The sequence below is a fragment of the Procambarus clarkii genome, chromosome 38 (genome assembly GCF_040958095.1).
Source record: "Procambarus clarkii isolate CNS0578487 chromosome 38, FALCON_Pclarkii_2.0, whole genome shotgun sequence".
Lineage (NCBI taxonomy): Eukaryota > Metazoa > Arthropoda > Malacostraca > Decapoda > Cambaridae > Procambarus > Procambarus clarkii.
Window position 1 is genome coordinate 43,514,050 of NC_091187.1, and position 19,259 is coordinate 43,533,308.

A 19,259-nucleotide genomic window follows, 5' to 3' on the forward strand; every position below is an offset into this window, starting at 1 on the left:
ACGATATGTGATTTGGCCTTCAAATCCCAGAATTTCGCATAATATCGCATTTCAAGCAAGTTTTTTTGCATTTTGTTTCGTACGAAAAATCATCGAATTTAGCAATATTTTAACGTTTATCATCTCCTTTTCCTTCATGTGATTTAAACAAAATATCATCGAATTAGGCAATATTTTGCCATTTTCCACGTTTTTGTGAATTTTCCGTCCATGGGTTTTAATTCATATATATAAGATAAAAATGATGCAAACACATAATTGATTAGATAATAACCTTAAATACTTCATTTTCAATCATCTATTTGTTTCTCGTTAAAATACTGAGTAAATTATTGAAAAGGGGAGAAGTTCTGTTTTTATTGCATATATCGACGTTTCAGCCGGAATAGAGCGATTTTCGTGTATATCTTCCATCGGTAATATAAACGGAAAACCAGGAACATTTTAGTTAATTCTTATGAAAACACTTTGATTTTTATCATTTGTATTGGAAACAACATTGTCATATGTCTTTTCTTGGATCCAAAAAATACGAAACCTCGCTCTATGATTTAAAGTTAAAATCCTCAAATATGGTAAAATAGTGACTTTTTCACGTTAATCATGTAGTTTGATATTACGCAAATAATATTGCGTAATTATGTGACATAATTGATTAGATAATAACCTTAAATACTTCATTTTCAATCATTTATTTGTTTCTCGTTAAAATAGTGACTTTTTTCACGTTTTTCATGTAGTTTGATATTACGTAAATATATTCATTTTTACCAATATTTCGATACTATTTCATGTAGTATCACGATATGAGATTTGGCCTTCAAATCTCAGAATTTCGCATAATATTGCATTTTAAGCAAGTTTTCTTGCATTTTGTTTCGAACGAAAAATCATCGAATTTAGCAATATTTTGACGTTTATCATCCCCTTTTCCTTTATTTGATTTAAACAAAATATCATCGAATTAGGCAATATTTTGCCGTTTTTCCACGTTTTTGTGAATTTTCAGTCTATGGGTATTAATTCATTATATATACGATAAAAATGATGCAAACACATAATTGATTAGATAATAACCTTAAATACTTCATTTTCAATCAACTATTTGTTTCTCGTTAAAATACTGAGTAAGATATTGAAAAAGCGAGAAGTTCTGTTTTTATTGCATATATCGACGTTTCAGCCGGAATAGAGCGGTTTTACGTGTACATCTTCCATCAGTAATATAAACGGAAAATCAGGAACATTTTAGTTAATTCTAATGAAAACACATTGATTTTTATCGTTTGTATTGGAAACAACATTGTCATATGTCTTTTCTTGGATCTAAATAATACGAAACCTCGCTCTATGATTCTAAGTTATAATCCTCAAATATGGTTAAATAGTGACTTTTTCACGATTTTCATGTAGTTTGATATTACGTAAATATATTCATTTTTACCAATATTTCGATACTATTTCATGTAGTATCACGATATGTGATTTGGCCTTGAAATCTCAGAATTTCGAATAATATTGCATTTTAAGCAAGTTTTCTTGCATTTTGTTTCGTACGAAAAATCATCGAATTTAGCAATATTTTTACGTTTATCATCCCCTTTTCCTTCATGTGATTTAAACAAAATATCATCGAATTAGGCAATATTTTGCCGTTTTCCACGTTTTTGTGAATTTTCAGTCCATGGGTATTAATTCATATATATATACGATATAAATGATGCAAACACATAATTGATTAGATAATAACCTTAAATACTTCATTTTCAATCATTTATTTGTTTCTCGTTAAAATACTGAGTAAGATATTGAAAAGGGGAGAAGTTCGGTTTTTATTGCATATATCGACGTTTCAGCCGGATTAGAGCGGTTTTACGTGTACATCTTCCCTCGTTAATATAAACGGAAAATCAAGAACATTATAGTTAATTCTAATGAAAACACATTGTTTTTTATCATTTGTATTGGAAACATTGTCATATGTCTTTTCTTGGAACTAAATATTACGAAACCTCGCTCCTTGATTTGAAGTTAAAATCCTCAAATATGGTGATATAGTGATTTTTTCACGTTTTTCATGTAGTTTGATATTACGTAAATATATTCATTTTTACCAATATTTCGATACTATTTCATGCAGTATCACGATATGTGATTTGGCCTTCAAATCCCAGAATTTCGCATAATATCGCATTTCAAGCAAGTTTTTTTGCATTTTGTTTCGTACGAATAATCATCGAATTTAGCAATATTTTAACGTTTATCATCTCCTTTTCCTTCATGTGATTTAAACAAAATATCATCGAATTAGGCAATATTTTGCCGTTTTCCACGTTTTTGTGAATTTTCCGTCCATGGGTTTTAATTCATATATATAAGATAAAAATGATGCAAACACATAATTGATTAGATAATAACCTTAAATACTTCATTTTCAATCATCTATTTGTTTCTCGTTAAAATACTGAGTAAATTATTGAAAAGGGGAGAAGTTCTGTTTTTATTGCATATATCGACGTTTCAGCCGGAATAGAGCGATTTTCGTGTATATCTTCCATCGGTAATATAAACGGAAAACCAGGAACATTTTAGTTAATTCTAATGAAAACACTTTGATTTTTATCATTTGTATTGGAAACAACATTGTCATATGTCTTTTCTTGGATCTAAATAATACGAAACCTCGCTCTATGATTTGAAGTTAAAATCCTCAAATATGGTTATATAGTGACTTTTTTTACGTTTTTCATGTAGTTTGATATTACGTAAATATATTCATTTTTACCAATATTTCGATACTATTTCATGTAGTATCACGATATGTGATTTGGCCTTCAAATCCCAGAATTTCGCATAATATCGCATTTCAAGCAAGTTTTTTTGCATTTTGTTTCGTACGAATAATCATCGAATTTAGCAATATTTTAACGTTTATCATCTCCTTTTCCTTCATGTGATTTAAACAAAATATCATCGAATTAGGCAATATTTTGCCGTTCTCCACGTTTTTGTGAATTTTCCGTCCATGGGTTTTAATTCATATATATAAGATAAAAATGATGCAAACACATAATTGATTAGATAATAACCTTAAATACTTCATTTTCAATCATCTATTTGTTTCTCGTTAAAATACTGAGTAAATTATTGAAAAGGGGAGAAGTTCTGTTTTTATTGCATATATCGACGTTTCAGCCGGAATAGAGCGATTTTCGTGTATATCTTCCATCGGTAATATAAACGGAAAACCAGGAACATTTTAGTTAATTCTAATGAAAACACTTTGATTTTTATCATTTGTATTGGAAACAACATTGTCATATGTATTTTCTTGGATCCAAAAAATACGAAACCTCGCTCTATGATTTAAAGTTAAAATCTTCAAATATGGTTATATAGTGACTTTTTTCACGTTTTTCATGTAGTTTGATATTACGTAAATATATTCATTTTTACCATTATTTCGATACTATTTCATGTAGTACCACGATATGTGATTTGGCCTTCAAATCTCAGAATTTCGCATATTATTGCATTTTAAGCAAGTTTTCTTGCATTTTGTTTCGTACGAAAAATCATCGAATTTAGCAATATTTTGACGTTTATCATCCCCTTTTCCTTCATGTGATTTAAACAAAATATCATCGAATTAGGCAATATTTTGCCGTTTTCCACGTTTTTGTAAATTTTCAGTCCATGGGTATTAATTCATATATATATACGATAAAAATGATGCAAACACATAATTGATTAGATAATAACCTGAAATACTTCATTTTCAATCATCTATTTGTTTCTCGATAAAATACTGAGTAAGATATTGAAAAGGGGAGAAGTTCGCTTTTTATTGCATATATCGACGTTTCAGCCGGATTAGAGCGGTTTTACGTGTACATCTTCCCTCGTTAATATAAACGGAAAATCAAGAACATTATAGTTAATTCTAATGAAAACACATTGTTTTTTATCATTAGTATTGGAAACAACATTGTCATATTTCTTTTCTTGGAACTAAATAATACGAAACCTCGCTCCATGATTTGAAGTTAAAATCCTCATATATGGTGATATAGTGATTTTTTCACGTTTTTCATGTAGTTTGATATTACGTAAATATATTCATTTTTACCAATATTTCGATACTATTTCATGCAGTATCACGATATGTGATTTGGCCTTCAAATCTCAGAATTTCGCATAATATTGCATTTTAAGCAAGTTTTCTTGCATTTTGCTTCGTACGAAAAATCATCGAATTTAGCAATATTTTAACGTTTATCATCTCCTTTTCCTTCATGTGATTTAAACAAAATATCATCGAATTAGGCAACATTTTGCCGTTTTCCACGTTATTGTGAATTTTCAGTCCATGGATGTTAATTCATATATATATATACGATAAAAATGATGCAAACACATAATTGATTAGATAATAACCTTAAATACTTCATTTTCAATCATCTATTTGTTTCTCGGTAAAATACTGAGTAAGATATTGAAAAGGGGAGAAGTTCGGTTTTTATTGCATATATCGACGTTTCAGCCGGATTAGAGCGGTTTTACGTGTACTTCTTCCCTCGTTAATATAAACGGAAAATCAAGAACATTTTAGTTATTTCTAATGAAAACACATTGTTTTTTATCATTTGTATTGGAAACAACATTGTCATATGTCTTTTCTTGGATCTAAATAATACGAAACCTCGCTCTATGATTTGAAGTTAAAATCCTCAAATATGGTTATATAGTGACTTTTTTCACGTTTTTCATGTAGTTTGATATTACGTAAATATATTCATTTTTACCAATATTTCGATACTATTTCATGTAGTATCACGATATGTGATTTGGCCTTCAAATCCCAGAATTTCGCATAATATCGCATTTCAAGCAAGTTTTTTTGCATTTTGTTTCGTACGAAAAATCATCGAATTTAGCAATATTTTAACGTTTATCATCTCCTTTACCTTCATGTGATTTAAACAAAATATCATCGAATTAGGCAATATTTTGCCGTTTTCCACGTTTTTGTGAATTTTCCGTCCATGGGTTTTAATTCATATATATAAGATAAAAATGATGCAAACACATAATTGATTAGATAATAACCTTAAATACTTCATTTTCAATCATCTATTTGTTTCTCGTTAAAATACTGAGTAAATTATTGAAAAGGGGAGAAGTTCTGTTTTTATTGCATATATCGACGTTTCAGCCGGAATAGAGCGATTTTCGTGTATATCTTCCATCGGTAATATAAACGGAAAACCAGGAACATTTTAGTTAATTCTAATGAAAACACTTTGATTTTTATCATTTGTATTGGAAACAACATTGTCATATGTATTTTCTTGGATCCAAAAAATACGAAACCTCGCTCTATGATTTAAAGTTAAAATCCTCAAATATGGTTATATAGTGACTTTTTTCACGTTTTTCATGTAGTTTGATATTACGTAAATATATTCATTTTTACCATTATTTCGATACTATTTCATGTAGTACCACGATATGTGATTTGGCCTTCAAATCTCAGAATTTCGCATATTATTGCATTTTAAGCAAGTTTTCTTGCATTTTGTTTCGTACGAAAAATCATCGAATTTAGCAATATTTTGACGTTTATCATCCCCTTTTCCTTCATGTGATTTAAACAAAATATCATCGAATTAGGCAATATTTTGCCGTTTTCCACGTTTTTGTAAATTTTCAGTCCATGGGTATTAATTCATATATATATACGATAAAAATGATGCAAATACATAATTGATTAGATAATAACCTTAAATACTTCATTTTCAATCATCTATTTGTTTCTCGTTAAAATACTGAGTAAGATATTGAAAAGGGGAGAAGTTCGCTTTTTATTGCATATATCGACGTTTCAGCCGGATTAGAGCGGTTTTACGTGTACATTTTACCTCGTTAATATAAACGGAAAATCAAGAACATTATAGTTAATTCTAATGAAAACACATTGATTTTTATCGTTTGTATTGGAAACAACATTGTCATATGTCTTTTCTTGGATCTAAATAATACGAAACCTCGCTCTATGATTCTAAGTTATAATCCTCAAATATGGTTAAATAGTGACTTTTTTCACGATTTTCATGTAGTTTGATATTACGTAAATATATTCATTTTTACCAATATTTCGATACTATTTCATGTAGTATCACGATATGTGATTTGGCCTTGAAATCTCAGAATTTCGAATAATATTGCATTTTAAGCAAGTTTTCTTGCATTTTGTTTCGTACGAAAAATCATCGAATTTAGCAATATTTTTACGTTTATCATCCCCTTTTCCTTCATGTGATTTAAACAAAATATCATCGAATTAGGCAATATTTTGCCGTTTTCCACGTTTTTGGGAATTTTCAGTCCATGGGTATTAATTCATATATATATACGATAAAAATGATGCAAACACATAATTGATTAGATAATAACCTTAAATACTTCATTTTCAATCATTTATTTGTTTCTCGTTAAAATACTGAGTAAGATATTGAAAAGGGGAGAAGTTCGCTTTTTATTGCATATATCGACGTTTCAGCCGGATTAGAGCGGTTTTACGTGTACATCTTCCCTCGTTAATATAAACGGAAAATCAAGAACATTATAGTTAATTCTAATGAAAACACATTGTTTTTTATCATTTGTATTGGAAACAACATTGTCATATGTCTTTTCTTGGAACTAAATAATACGAAACCTCGCTCTATGATTTGAAGGTAAAATCCTCAAATATGGTAAAATAGTGACTTTTTCACGTTAATCATGTAGTTTGATATTACGCAAATATATTCATTTTTACCAATATTTCGATACTATTTCATGTAGTATCACGATATGTGATTTGGCCTTCAAATCTCAGAATTTCGCATAATATTGCATTTTAAGCAAGTTTTCTTGCATTTTGTTTCGTACGAAAAATCATCGAATTTAGCAATATTTTGACGTTTATCATCCCCTTTTCCTTTATTTGATTTAAACAAAATATCATCGAATTGGGCAATATTTTGCCGTTTTCCACGTTTTTGTAAATTTTCAGTCCATGGGTATTAATTCATATATATACGATAAAAATGATGCAAACACATAATTGATTAGATAATAACCTTAAATACTTCATTTTCAATCATCTATTTGTTTCTCGTTAAAATAGAGTAAGATATTGAAAAGGGGAGAAGTTCGCTTTTTATTGCATATATCGACGTTTCAGCCGGATTAGAGCGGTTTTACGTGTACATCTTCCCTCGTTAATATAAACGGAAAATCAAGAACATTATAGTTAATTCTAATGAAAACACATTGTTTTTTATCATTTGTATTGGAAACAACATTGTCATATGTCTTTTCTTGGAACTAAATAATACGAAACCTCGCTCTATGATTTGAAGGTAAAATCCTCAAATACGGTAAAATAGTGACTTTTTCACGTTAATCATGTAGTTTGATATTACGCAAATATATTCATTTTTACCAATATTTCGATACTATTTCATGTAGTATCACGATATGTGATTTGGCCCTCAAATCTCAGAATTTCGCATAATATTGCATTTTAAGCAAGTTTTCTTGCATTTTGTTTCGTACGAAAAATCATCGAATATTGCAATATTTTGACGTTTATCATCCCCTTTTCCTTCATGTGATTTAAACAAAATATCATCGAATTAGGCAACATTTTGCCGTTTTTCCACGTTTTTGTGAATTTTCAGTCTATGGGTATTAATTCATTATATATACGATAAAAATGATGCAAACACATAATTGATTAGATAATAACCTTAAATACTTCATTTTCAATCATTTATTTGTTTCTCGTTAAAATACTGAGTAAGATATTGAAAAGGGGAGAAGTTCGGTTTTTATTGCATATATCGACGTTTCAGCCGGATTAGAGCGGTTTTACGTGTACATCTTCCCTCGTTAATATAAACGGAAAATCAAGAACATTATAGTTAATTCTAATGAAAACACATTGTTTTTTATCATTTGTATTGGAAACAACATTGTCATATGTCTTTTCTTGGAACTAAATATTACGAAACCTCGCTCCTTGATTTGAAGTTAAAATCCTCAAATATGGTGATATAGTGATTTTTTCACGTTTTTCATGTAGTTTGATATTACGTAAATATATTCATTTTTACCAATATTTCGATACTATTTCATGCAGTATCACGATATGTGATTTGGCCTTCAAATCTCAGAATTTCGCATAATATTGCATTTTAAGCAAGTTTTCTTGCATTTTGCTTCGTACGAAAAATCATCGAATTTAGCAATATTTTAACGTTTATCATCTCCTTTTCCTTCATGTGATTTAAACAAAATATCATCGAATTAGGCAATATTTTGCCGTTTTCCACGTTTTTGTAAATTTTCAGTCCATGGGTATTAATTCATATATATATACGATAAAAATGATGCAAACACATAATTGATTAGATAATAACCTTAAATACTTCATTTTCAATCATCTATTTGTTTCTCGTTAAAATACTGAGTAAGATATTGAAAAGGGGAGAAGTTCGCCTTTTTATTGCATATATCGACGTTTCAGCCGGATTAGAGCGGTTTTACGTGTACATCTTCCCTCGTTAATATAAACGGAAAATCAAGAACATTATAGTTAATTCTAATGAAAACACATTGTTTTTTATCATTTGTATTGGAAACAACATTGTCATATTTCTTTTCTTGGAACTAAATAATACGAAACCTCGATCTATGATTTGAAGTTAAAATCCTCAAATATGGTGATATAGTGATTTTTTCACGTTTTTCATGTAGTTTGATATTACGTAAATATATTCATTTTTACCAATATTTCGATACTATTTCATGCAGTATCACGATATGTGATTTGGCCTTCAAATCTCAGAATTTCGCATAATATTGCATTTTAAGCAAGTTTTCTTGCATTTTGCTTCGTACGAAAAATCATCGAATTTAGCAATATTTTAACGTTTATCATCTCCTTTTCCTTCATGTGATTTAAACAAAATATCATCGAATTAGGCAACATTTTGCCGTTTTCCACGTTATTGTGAATTTTCAGTCCATGGATGTTAATTCATATATATATATACGATAAAAATGATGCAAACACATAATTGATTAGATAATAACCTTAAATACTTCATTTTCAATAATCTATTTGTTTCTCGGTAAAATACTGAGTAAGATATTGAAAAGGGGAGAAGTTCGGTTTTTATTGCATATATCGACGTTTCAGCCGGATTAGAGCGGTTTTACGTGTACTTCTTCCCTCGTTAATATAAACGGAAAATCAAGAACATTTTAGTTATTTCTAATGAAAACACATTGTTTTTTATCATTTGTATTGGAAACAACATTGTCATATGTCTTTTCTTGGATCTAAATAATACGAAACCTCGATCTATGATTTGAAGTTAAAATCCTCAAATATGGTTATATAGTGACTTTTTTCACGTTTTTCATGTAGTTTGATATTACGTAAATATATTCATTTTTACCAATATTTCGATACTATTTCATGTAGTATCACGATATGTGATTTGGCCTTCAAATCCCAGAATTTCGCATAATATCGCATTTCAAGCAAGTTTTTTTGCATTTTGTTTCGTACGAAAAATCATCGAATTTAGCAATATTTTAACGTTTATCATCTCCTTTTCCTTCATGTGATTTAAACAAAATATCATCGAATTAGGCAATATTTTGCCATTTTCCACGTTTTTGTGAATTTTCCGTCCATGGGTTTTAATTCATATATATAAGATAAAAATGATGCAAACACATAATTGATTAGATAATAACCTTAAATACTTCATTTTCAATCATCTATTTGTTTCTCGTTAAAATACTGAGTAAATTATTGAAAAGGGGAGAAGTTCTGTTTTTATTGCATATATCGACGTTTCAGCCGGAATAGAGCGATTTTCGTGTATATCTTCCATCGGTAATATAAACGGAAAACCAGGAACATTTTAGTTAATTCTTATGAAAACACTTTGATTTTTATCATTTGTATTGGAAACAACATTGTCATATGTCTTTTCTTGGATCCAAAAAATACGAAACCTCGCTCTATGATTTAAAGTTAAAATCCTCAAATATGGTAAAATAGTGACTTTTTCACGTTAATCATGTAGTTTGATATTACGCAAATAATATTGCGTAATTATGTGACATAATTGATTAGATAATAACCTTAAATACTTCATTTTCAATCATTTATTTGTTTCTCGTTAAAATAGTGACTTTTTTCACGTTTTTCATGTAGTTTGATATTACGTAAATATATTCATTTTTACCAATATTTCGATACTATTTCATGTAGTATCACGATATGAGATTTGGCCTTCAAATCTCAGAATTTCGCATAATATTGCATTTTAAGCAAGTTTTCTTGCATTTTGTTTCGAACGAAAAATCATCGAATTTAGCAATATTTTGACGTTTATCATCCCCTTTTCCTTTATTTGATTTAAACAAAATATCATCGAATTAGGCAATATTTTGCCGTTTTTCCACGTTTTTGTGAATTTTCAGTCTATGGGTATTAATTCATTATATATACGATAAAAATGATGCAAACACATAATTGATTAGATAATAACCTTAAATACTTCATTTTCAATCAACTATTTGTTTCTCGTTAAAATACTGAGTAAGATATTGAAAAAGCGAGAAGTTCTGTTTTTATTGCATATATCGACGTTTCAGCCGGAATAGAGCGGTTTTACGTGTACATCTTCCATCAGTAATATAAACGGAAAATCAGGAACATTTTAGTTAATTCTAATGAAAACACATTGATTTTTATCGTTTGTATTGGAAACAACATTGTCATATGTCTTTTCTTGGATCTAAATAATACGAAACCTCGCTCTATGATTCTAAGTTATAATCCTCAAATATGGTTAAATAGTGACTTTTTCACGATTTTCATGTAGTTTGATATTACGTAAATATATTCATTTTTACCAATATTTCGATACTATTTCATGTAGTATCACGATATGTGATTTGGCCTTGAAATCTCAGAATTTCGAATAATATTGCATTTTAAGCAAGTTTTCTTGCATTTTGTTTCGTACGAAAAATCATCGAATTTAGCAATATTTTTACGTTTATCATCCCCTTTTCCTTCATGTGATTTAAACAAAATATCATCGAATTAGGCAATATTTTGCCGTTTTCCACGTTTTTGTGAATTTTCAGTCCATGGGTATTAATTCATATATATATACGATAAAAATGATGCAAACACATAATTGATTAGATAATAACCTTAAATACTTCATTTTCAATCATTTATTTGTTTCTCGTTAAAATACTGAGTAAGATATTGAAAAGGGGAGAAGTTCGGTTTTTATTGCATATATCGACGTTTCAGCCGGATTAGAGCGGTTTTACGTGTACATCTTCCCTCGTTAATATAAACGGAAAATCAAGAACATTATAGTTAATTCTAATGAAAACACATTGTTTTTTATCATTTGTATTGGAAACATTGTCATATGTCTTTTCTTGGAACTAAATATTACGAAACCTCGCTCCTTGATTTGAAGTTAAAATCCTCAAATATGGTGATATAGTGATTTTTTCACGTTTTTCATGTAGTTTGATATTACGTAAATATATTCATTTTTACCAATATTTCGATACTATTTCATGCAGTATCACGATATGTGATTTGGCCTTCAAATCTCAGAATTTCGCATAATATTGCATTTTAAGCAAGTTTTCTTGCATTTTGCTTCGTACGAAAAATCATCGAATTTAGCAATATTTTAACGTTTATCATCTCCTTTTCCTTCATGTGATTTAAACAAAATATCATCGAATTAGGCAATATTTTGCCGTTTTCCACGTTTTTGTAAATTTTCAGTCCATGGGTATTAATTCATATATATATACGATAAAAATGATGCAAACACATAATTGATTAGATAATAACCTTAAATACTTCATTTTCAATCATCTATTTGTTTCTCGTTAAAATACTGAGTAAGATATTGAAAAGGGGAGAAGTTCGCCTTTTTATTGCATATATCGACGTTTCAGCCGGATTAGAGCGGTTTTACGTGTACATCTTCCCTCGTTAATATAAACGGAAAATCAAGAACATTATAGTTAATTCTAATGAAAACACATTGTTTTTTATCATTTGTATTGGAAACAACATTGTCATATTTCTTTTCTTGGAACTAAATAATACGAAACCTCGATCTATGATTTGAAGTTAAAATCCTCAAATATGGTAAAATAGTGACTTTTTCACGTTAATCATGTAGTTTGATATTACGCAAATATATTCATTTTTACCAATATTTCGATACTATTTCATGCAGTATCACGATATGTGATTTGGCCTTCAAATCTCAGAATTTCGCATAATATTGCATTTTAAGCAAGTTTTCTTGCATTTTGCTTCGTACGAAAAATCATCGAATTTAGCAATATTTTAACGTTTATCATCTCCTTTTCCTTCATGTGATTTAAACAAAATATCATCGAATTAGGCAATATTTTGCCGTTTTCCACGTTTTTGTAAATTTTCAGTCCATGGGTTTTAATTCATATATATATACGATAAAAATGATGCAAACACATAATTGATTAGATAATAACCTTAAATACTTCATTTTCAATCATCTATTTGTTTCTCGGTAAAATACTGAGTAAGATATTGAAAAGGGGAGAAGTTCGGTTTTTATTGCATATATCGACGTTTCAGCCGGATTAGAGCGGTTTTACGTGTACTTCTTCCCTCGTTAATATAAACGGAAAATCAAGAACATTTTAGTTATTTCTAATGAAAACACATTGTTTTTTATCATTTGTATTGGAAACAACATTGTCATATGTCTTTTCTTGGATCTAAATAATACGAAACCTCGCTCTATGATTTGAAGTTAAAATCCTCAAATATGGTTATATAGTGACTTTTTTTACGTTTTTCATGTAGTTTGATATTACGTAAATATATTCATTTTTACCAATATTTCGATACTATTTCATGTAGTATCACGATATGTGATTTGGCCTTCAAATCCCAGAATTTCGCATAATATCGCATTTCAAGCAAGTTTTTTTCCATTTTGTTTCGTACGAAAAATCATCGAATTTAGCAATATTTTAACGTTTATCATCTCCTTTTCCTTCATGTGATTTAAACAAAATATCATCGAATTAGGCAATATTTTGCCGTTTTCCACGTTTTTGTGAATTTTCCGTCCATGGGTTTTAATTCATATATATAAGATAAAAATGATGCAAACACATAATTGATTAGATAATAACCTTAAATACTTCATTTTCAATCATCTATTTGTTTCTCGTTAAAATACTGAGTAAATTATTGAAAAGGGGAGAAGTTCTGTTTTTATTGCATATATCGACGTTTCAGCCGGAATAGAGCGATTTTCGTGTATATCTTCCATCGGTAATATAAACGGAAAACCAGGAACATTTTAGTTAATTCTAATGAAAACACTTTGATTTTTATCATTTGTATTGGAAACAACATTGTCATATGTCTTTTCTTGGATCCAAAAAATACGAAACCTCGCTCTATGATTTAAAGTTAAAATCCTCAAATATGTCTAAATAGTGACTTTTTTCACGTTTTTCATGTAGTTTGATATTACGTAAATATACTCATTTTTACCATTATTTCGATACTATTTCATGTAGTATCACGATATGTGATTTGGCCTTCAAATCTCAGAATTTCGCATAATATTGCATTTTAAGCAAGTTTTCTTGCATTTTGCTTCGTACTAAAAATCATCGAATTTAGCAATATTTTAACGTTTATCATCTCCTTTTCCTTCATGTGATTTAAACAAAATATCATCGAATTAGGCAACATTTTGCCGTTTTCCACGTTATTGTGAATTTTCAGTCCATGGATGTTAATTCATATATATATATACGATAAAAATGATGCAAACACATAATTGATTAGATAATAACCTTAAATACTTCATTTTCAATCATCTATTTGTTTCTCGTTAAAATACTGAGTAAGATATTGAAAAGGGGAGAAGTTCGCTTTTTATTGCATATATCGACGTTTCAGCCGGATTAGAGCGGTTTTACGTGTATATCTTCCCTCGTTAATATAAACGAAAAATCAAGAACATTATAGTTAATTCTAATGAAAACACATTGTTTTTTATCATTAGTATTGGAAACAACATTGTCATATTTCTTTTCTTGGAACTAAATAATACGAAACCTCGCTCCATGATTTGAAGTTAAAATCCTCATATATGGTGATATAGTGATTTTTTCACGTTTTTCATGTAGTTTGATATTACGTAAATATATTCATTTTTACCAATATTTCGATACTATTTCATGCAGTATCACGATATGTGATTTGGCCTTCAAATCTCAGAATTTCGCATAATATTGCATTTTAAGCAAGTTTTCTTGCATTTTGCTTCGTACTAAAAATCATCGAATTTAGCAATATTTTAACGTTTATCATCTCCTTTTCCTTCATGTGATTTAAACAAAATATCATCGAATTAGGCAACATTTTGCCGTTTTCCACGTTATTGTGAATTTTCAGTCCATGGATGTTAATTCATATATATATATACGATAAAAATGATGCAAACACATAATTGATTAGATAATAACCTTAAATACTTCATTTTCAATCATCTATTTGTTTCTCGGTAAAATACTGAGTAAGATATTGAAAAGGGGAGAAGTTCGGTTTTTATTGCATATATCGACGTTTCAGCCGGATTAGAGCGGTTTTACGTGTACTTCTTCCCTCGTTAATATAAACGGAAAATCAAGAACATTTTAGTTATTTCTAATGAAAACACATTGTTTTTTATCATTTGTATTGGAAACAACATTGTCATATGTCTTTTCTTGGATCTAAATAATACGAAACCTCGATCTATGATTTGAAGTTAAAATCCTCAAATATGGTTATATAGTGACTTTTTTCACGTTTTTCATGTAGTTTGATATTACGTAAATATATTCATTTTTACCAATATTTCGATACTATTTCATGTAGTATCACGATATGTGATTTGGCCTTCAAATCCCAGAATTTCGCATAATATCGCATTTCAAGCAAGTTTTTTTGCATTTTGTTTCGTACGAAAAATCATCGAATTTAGCAATATTTTAACGTTTATCATCTCCTTTTCCTTCATGTGATTTAAACAAAATATCATCGAATTAGGCAATATTTTGCCATTTTCCACGTTTTTGTGAATTTTCCGTCCATGGGTTTTAATTCATATATATAAGATAAAAATGATGCAAACACATAATTGATTAGATAATAACCTTAAATACTTCATTTTCAATCATCTATTTGTTTCTCGTTAAAATACTGAGTAAATTATTGAAAAGGGGAGAAGTTCTGTTTTTATTGCATATATCGACGTTTCAGCCGGAATAGAGCGATTTTCGTGTATATCTTCCATCGGTAATATAAACGGAAAACCAGGAACATTTTAGTTAATTCTAATGAAAACACTTTGATTTTTATCATTTGTATTGGAAACAACATTGTCATATGTCTTTTCTTGGATCCAAAAAATACGAAACCTCGCTCTATGATTTAAAGTTAAAATCCTCAAATATGGTAAAATAGTGACTTTTTCACGTTAATCATGTAGTTTGATATTACGCAAATAATATTGCGTAATTATGTGACATAATTGATTAGATAATAACCTTAAATACTTCATTTTCAATCATTTATTTGTTTCTCGTTAAAATAGTGACTTTTTCACGTTTTTCATGTAGTTTGATATTACGTAAATATATTCATTTTTACCAATATTTCGATACTATTTCATGTAGTATCACGATATGAGATTTGGCCTTCAAATCTCAGAATTTCGCATAATATTGCATTTTAAGCAAGTTTTCTTGCATTTTGTTTCGAACGAAAAATCATCGAATTTAGCAATATTTTGACGTTTATCATCCCCTTTTCCTTTATTTGATTTAAACAAAATATCATCGAATTAGGCAATATTTTGCCGTTTTTCCACGTTTTTGTGAATTTTCAGTCTATGGGTATTAATTCATTATATATACGATAAAAATGATGCAAACACATAATTGATTAGATAATAACCTTAAATACTTCATTTTCAATCAACTATTTGTTTCTCGTTAAAATACTGAGTAAGATATTGAAAAGGGGAGAAGTTCGGTTTTTATTGCATATATCGACGTTTCAGCCGGATTAGAGCGGTTTTACGTGTACATCTTCCCTCGTTAATATAAACGGAAAATCAAGAACATTATAGTTAATTCTAATGAAAACACATTGTTTTTTATCATTTGTATTGGAAACAACATTGTCATATGTCTTTTCTTGGAACTAAATATTACGAAACCTCGCTCCTTGATTTGAAGTTAAAATCCTCAAATATGGTGATATAGTGATTTTTTCACGTTTTTCATGTAGTTTGATATTACGTAAATATATTCATTTTTACCAATATTTCGATACTATTTCATGCAGTATCACGATATGTGATTTGGCCTTCAAATCTCAGAATTTCGCATAATATTGCATTTTAAGCAAGTTTTCTTGCATTTTGCTTCGTACGAAAAATCATCGAATTTAGCAATATTTTAACGTTTATCATCTCCTTTTCCTTCATGTGATTTAAACAAAATATCATCGAATTAGGCAATATTTTGCCGTTTTCCACGTTTTTGTAAATTTTCAGTCCATGGGTATTAATTCATATATATATACGATAAAAATGATGCAAACACATAATTGATTAGATAATAACCTTAAATACTTCATTTTCAATCATCTATTTGTTTCTCGTTAAAATACTGAGTAAGATATTGAAAAGGGGAGAAGTTCGCCTTTTTATTGCATATATCGACGTTTCAGCCGGATTAGAGCGGTTTTACGTGTACATCTTCCCTCGTTAATATAAACGGAAAATCAAGAACATTATAGTTAATTCTAATGAAAACACATTGTTTTTTATCATTTGTATTGGAAACAACATTGTCATATTTCTTTTCTTGGAACTAAATAATACGAAACCTCGATCTATGATTTGAAGTTAAAATCCTCAAATATGGTAAAATAGTGACTTTTTCACGTTAATCATGTAGTTTGATATTACGCAAATATATTCATTTTTACCAATATTTCGATACTATTTCATGCAGTATCACGATATGTGATTTGGCCTTCAAATCTCAGAATTTCGCATAATATTGCATTTTAAGCAAGTTTTCTTGCATTTTGCTTCGTACGAAAAATCATCGAATTTAGCAATATTTTAACGTTTATCATCTCCTTTTCCTTCATGTGATTTAAACAAAATATCATCGAATTAGGCAATATTTTGCCGTTTTCCACGTTTTTGTAAATTTTCAGTCCATGGGTTTTAATTCATATATATATACGATAAAAATGATGCAAACACATAATTGATTAGATAATAACCTTAAATACTTCATTTTCAATCATCTATTTGTTTCTCGGTAAAATACTGAGTAAGATATTGAAAAGGGGAGAAGTTCGGTTTTTATTGCATATATCGACGTTTCAGCCGGATTAGAGCGGTTTTACGTGTACTTCTTCCCTCGTTAATATAAACGGAAAATCAAGAACATTTTAGTTATTTCTAATGAAAACACATTGTTTTTTATCATTTGTATTGGAAACAACATTGTCATATGTCTTTTCTTGGATCTAAATAATACGAAACCTCGCTCTATGATTTGAAGTTAAAATCCTCAAATATGGTTATATAGTGACTTTTTTTACGTTTTTCATGTAGTTTGATATTACGTAAATATATTCATTTTTACCAATATTTCGATACTATTTCATGTAGTATCACGATATGTGATTTGGCCTTCAAATCCCAGAATTTCGCATAATATCGCATTTCAAGCAAGTTTTTTTCCATTTTGTTTCGTACGAAAAATCATCGAATTTAGCAATATTTTAACGTTTATCATCTCCTTTTCCTTCATGTGATTTAAACAAAATATCATCGAATTAGGCAATATTTTGCCGTTTTCCACGTTTTTGTGAATTTTCCGTCCATGGGTTTTAATTCATATATATAAGATAAAAATGATGCAAACACATAATTGATTAGATAATAACCTTAAATACTTCATTTTCAATCATCTATTTGTTTCTCGTTAAAATACTGAGTAAATTATTGAAAAGGGGAGAAGTTCTGTTTTTATTGCATATATCGACGTTTCAGCCGGAATAGAGCGATTTTCGTGTATATCTTCCATCGGTAATATAAACGGAAAACCAGGAACATTTTAGTTAATTCTAATGAAAACACTTTGATTTTTATCATTTGTATTGGAAACAACATTGTCATATGTCTTTTCTTGGATCCAAAAAATACGAAACCTCGCTCTATGATTTAAAGTTAAAATCCTCAAATATGTCTAAATAGTGACTTTTTTCACGTTTTTCATGTAGTTTGATATTACGTAAATATACTCATTTTTACCATTATTTCGATACTATTTCATGTAGTATCACGATATGTGATTTGGCCTTCAAATCTCAGAATTTCGCATAATATTGCATTTTAAGCAAGTTTTCTTGCATTTTGCTTCGTACTAAAAATCATCGAATTTAGCAATATTTTAACGTTTATCATCTCCTTTTCCTTCATGTGATTTAAACAAAATATCATCGAATTAGGCAACATTTTGCCGTTTTCCACGTTATTGTGAATTTTCAGTCCATGGATGTTAATTCATATATATATATACGATAAAAATGATGCAAACACATAATTGATTAGATAATAACCTTAAATACTTCATTTTCAATCATCTATTTGTTTCTCGTTAAAATACTGAGTAAGATATTGAAAAGGGGAGAAGTTCGCTTTTTATTGCATATATCGACGTTTCAGCCGGATTAGAGCGGTTTTACGTGTATATCTTCCCTCGTTAATATAAACGAAAAATCAAGAACATTATAGTTAATTCTAATGAAAACACATTGTTTTTTATCATTAGTATTGGAAACAACATTGTCATATTTCTTTTCTTGGAACTAAATAATACGAAACCTCGCTCCATGATTTGAAGTTAAAATCCTCATATATGGTGATATAGTGATTTTTTCACGTTTTTCATGTAGTTTGATATTACGTAAATATATTCATTTTTACCAATATTTCGATACTATTTCATGCAGTATCACGATATGTGATTTGGCCTTCAAATCTCAGAAT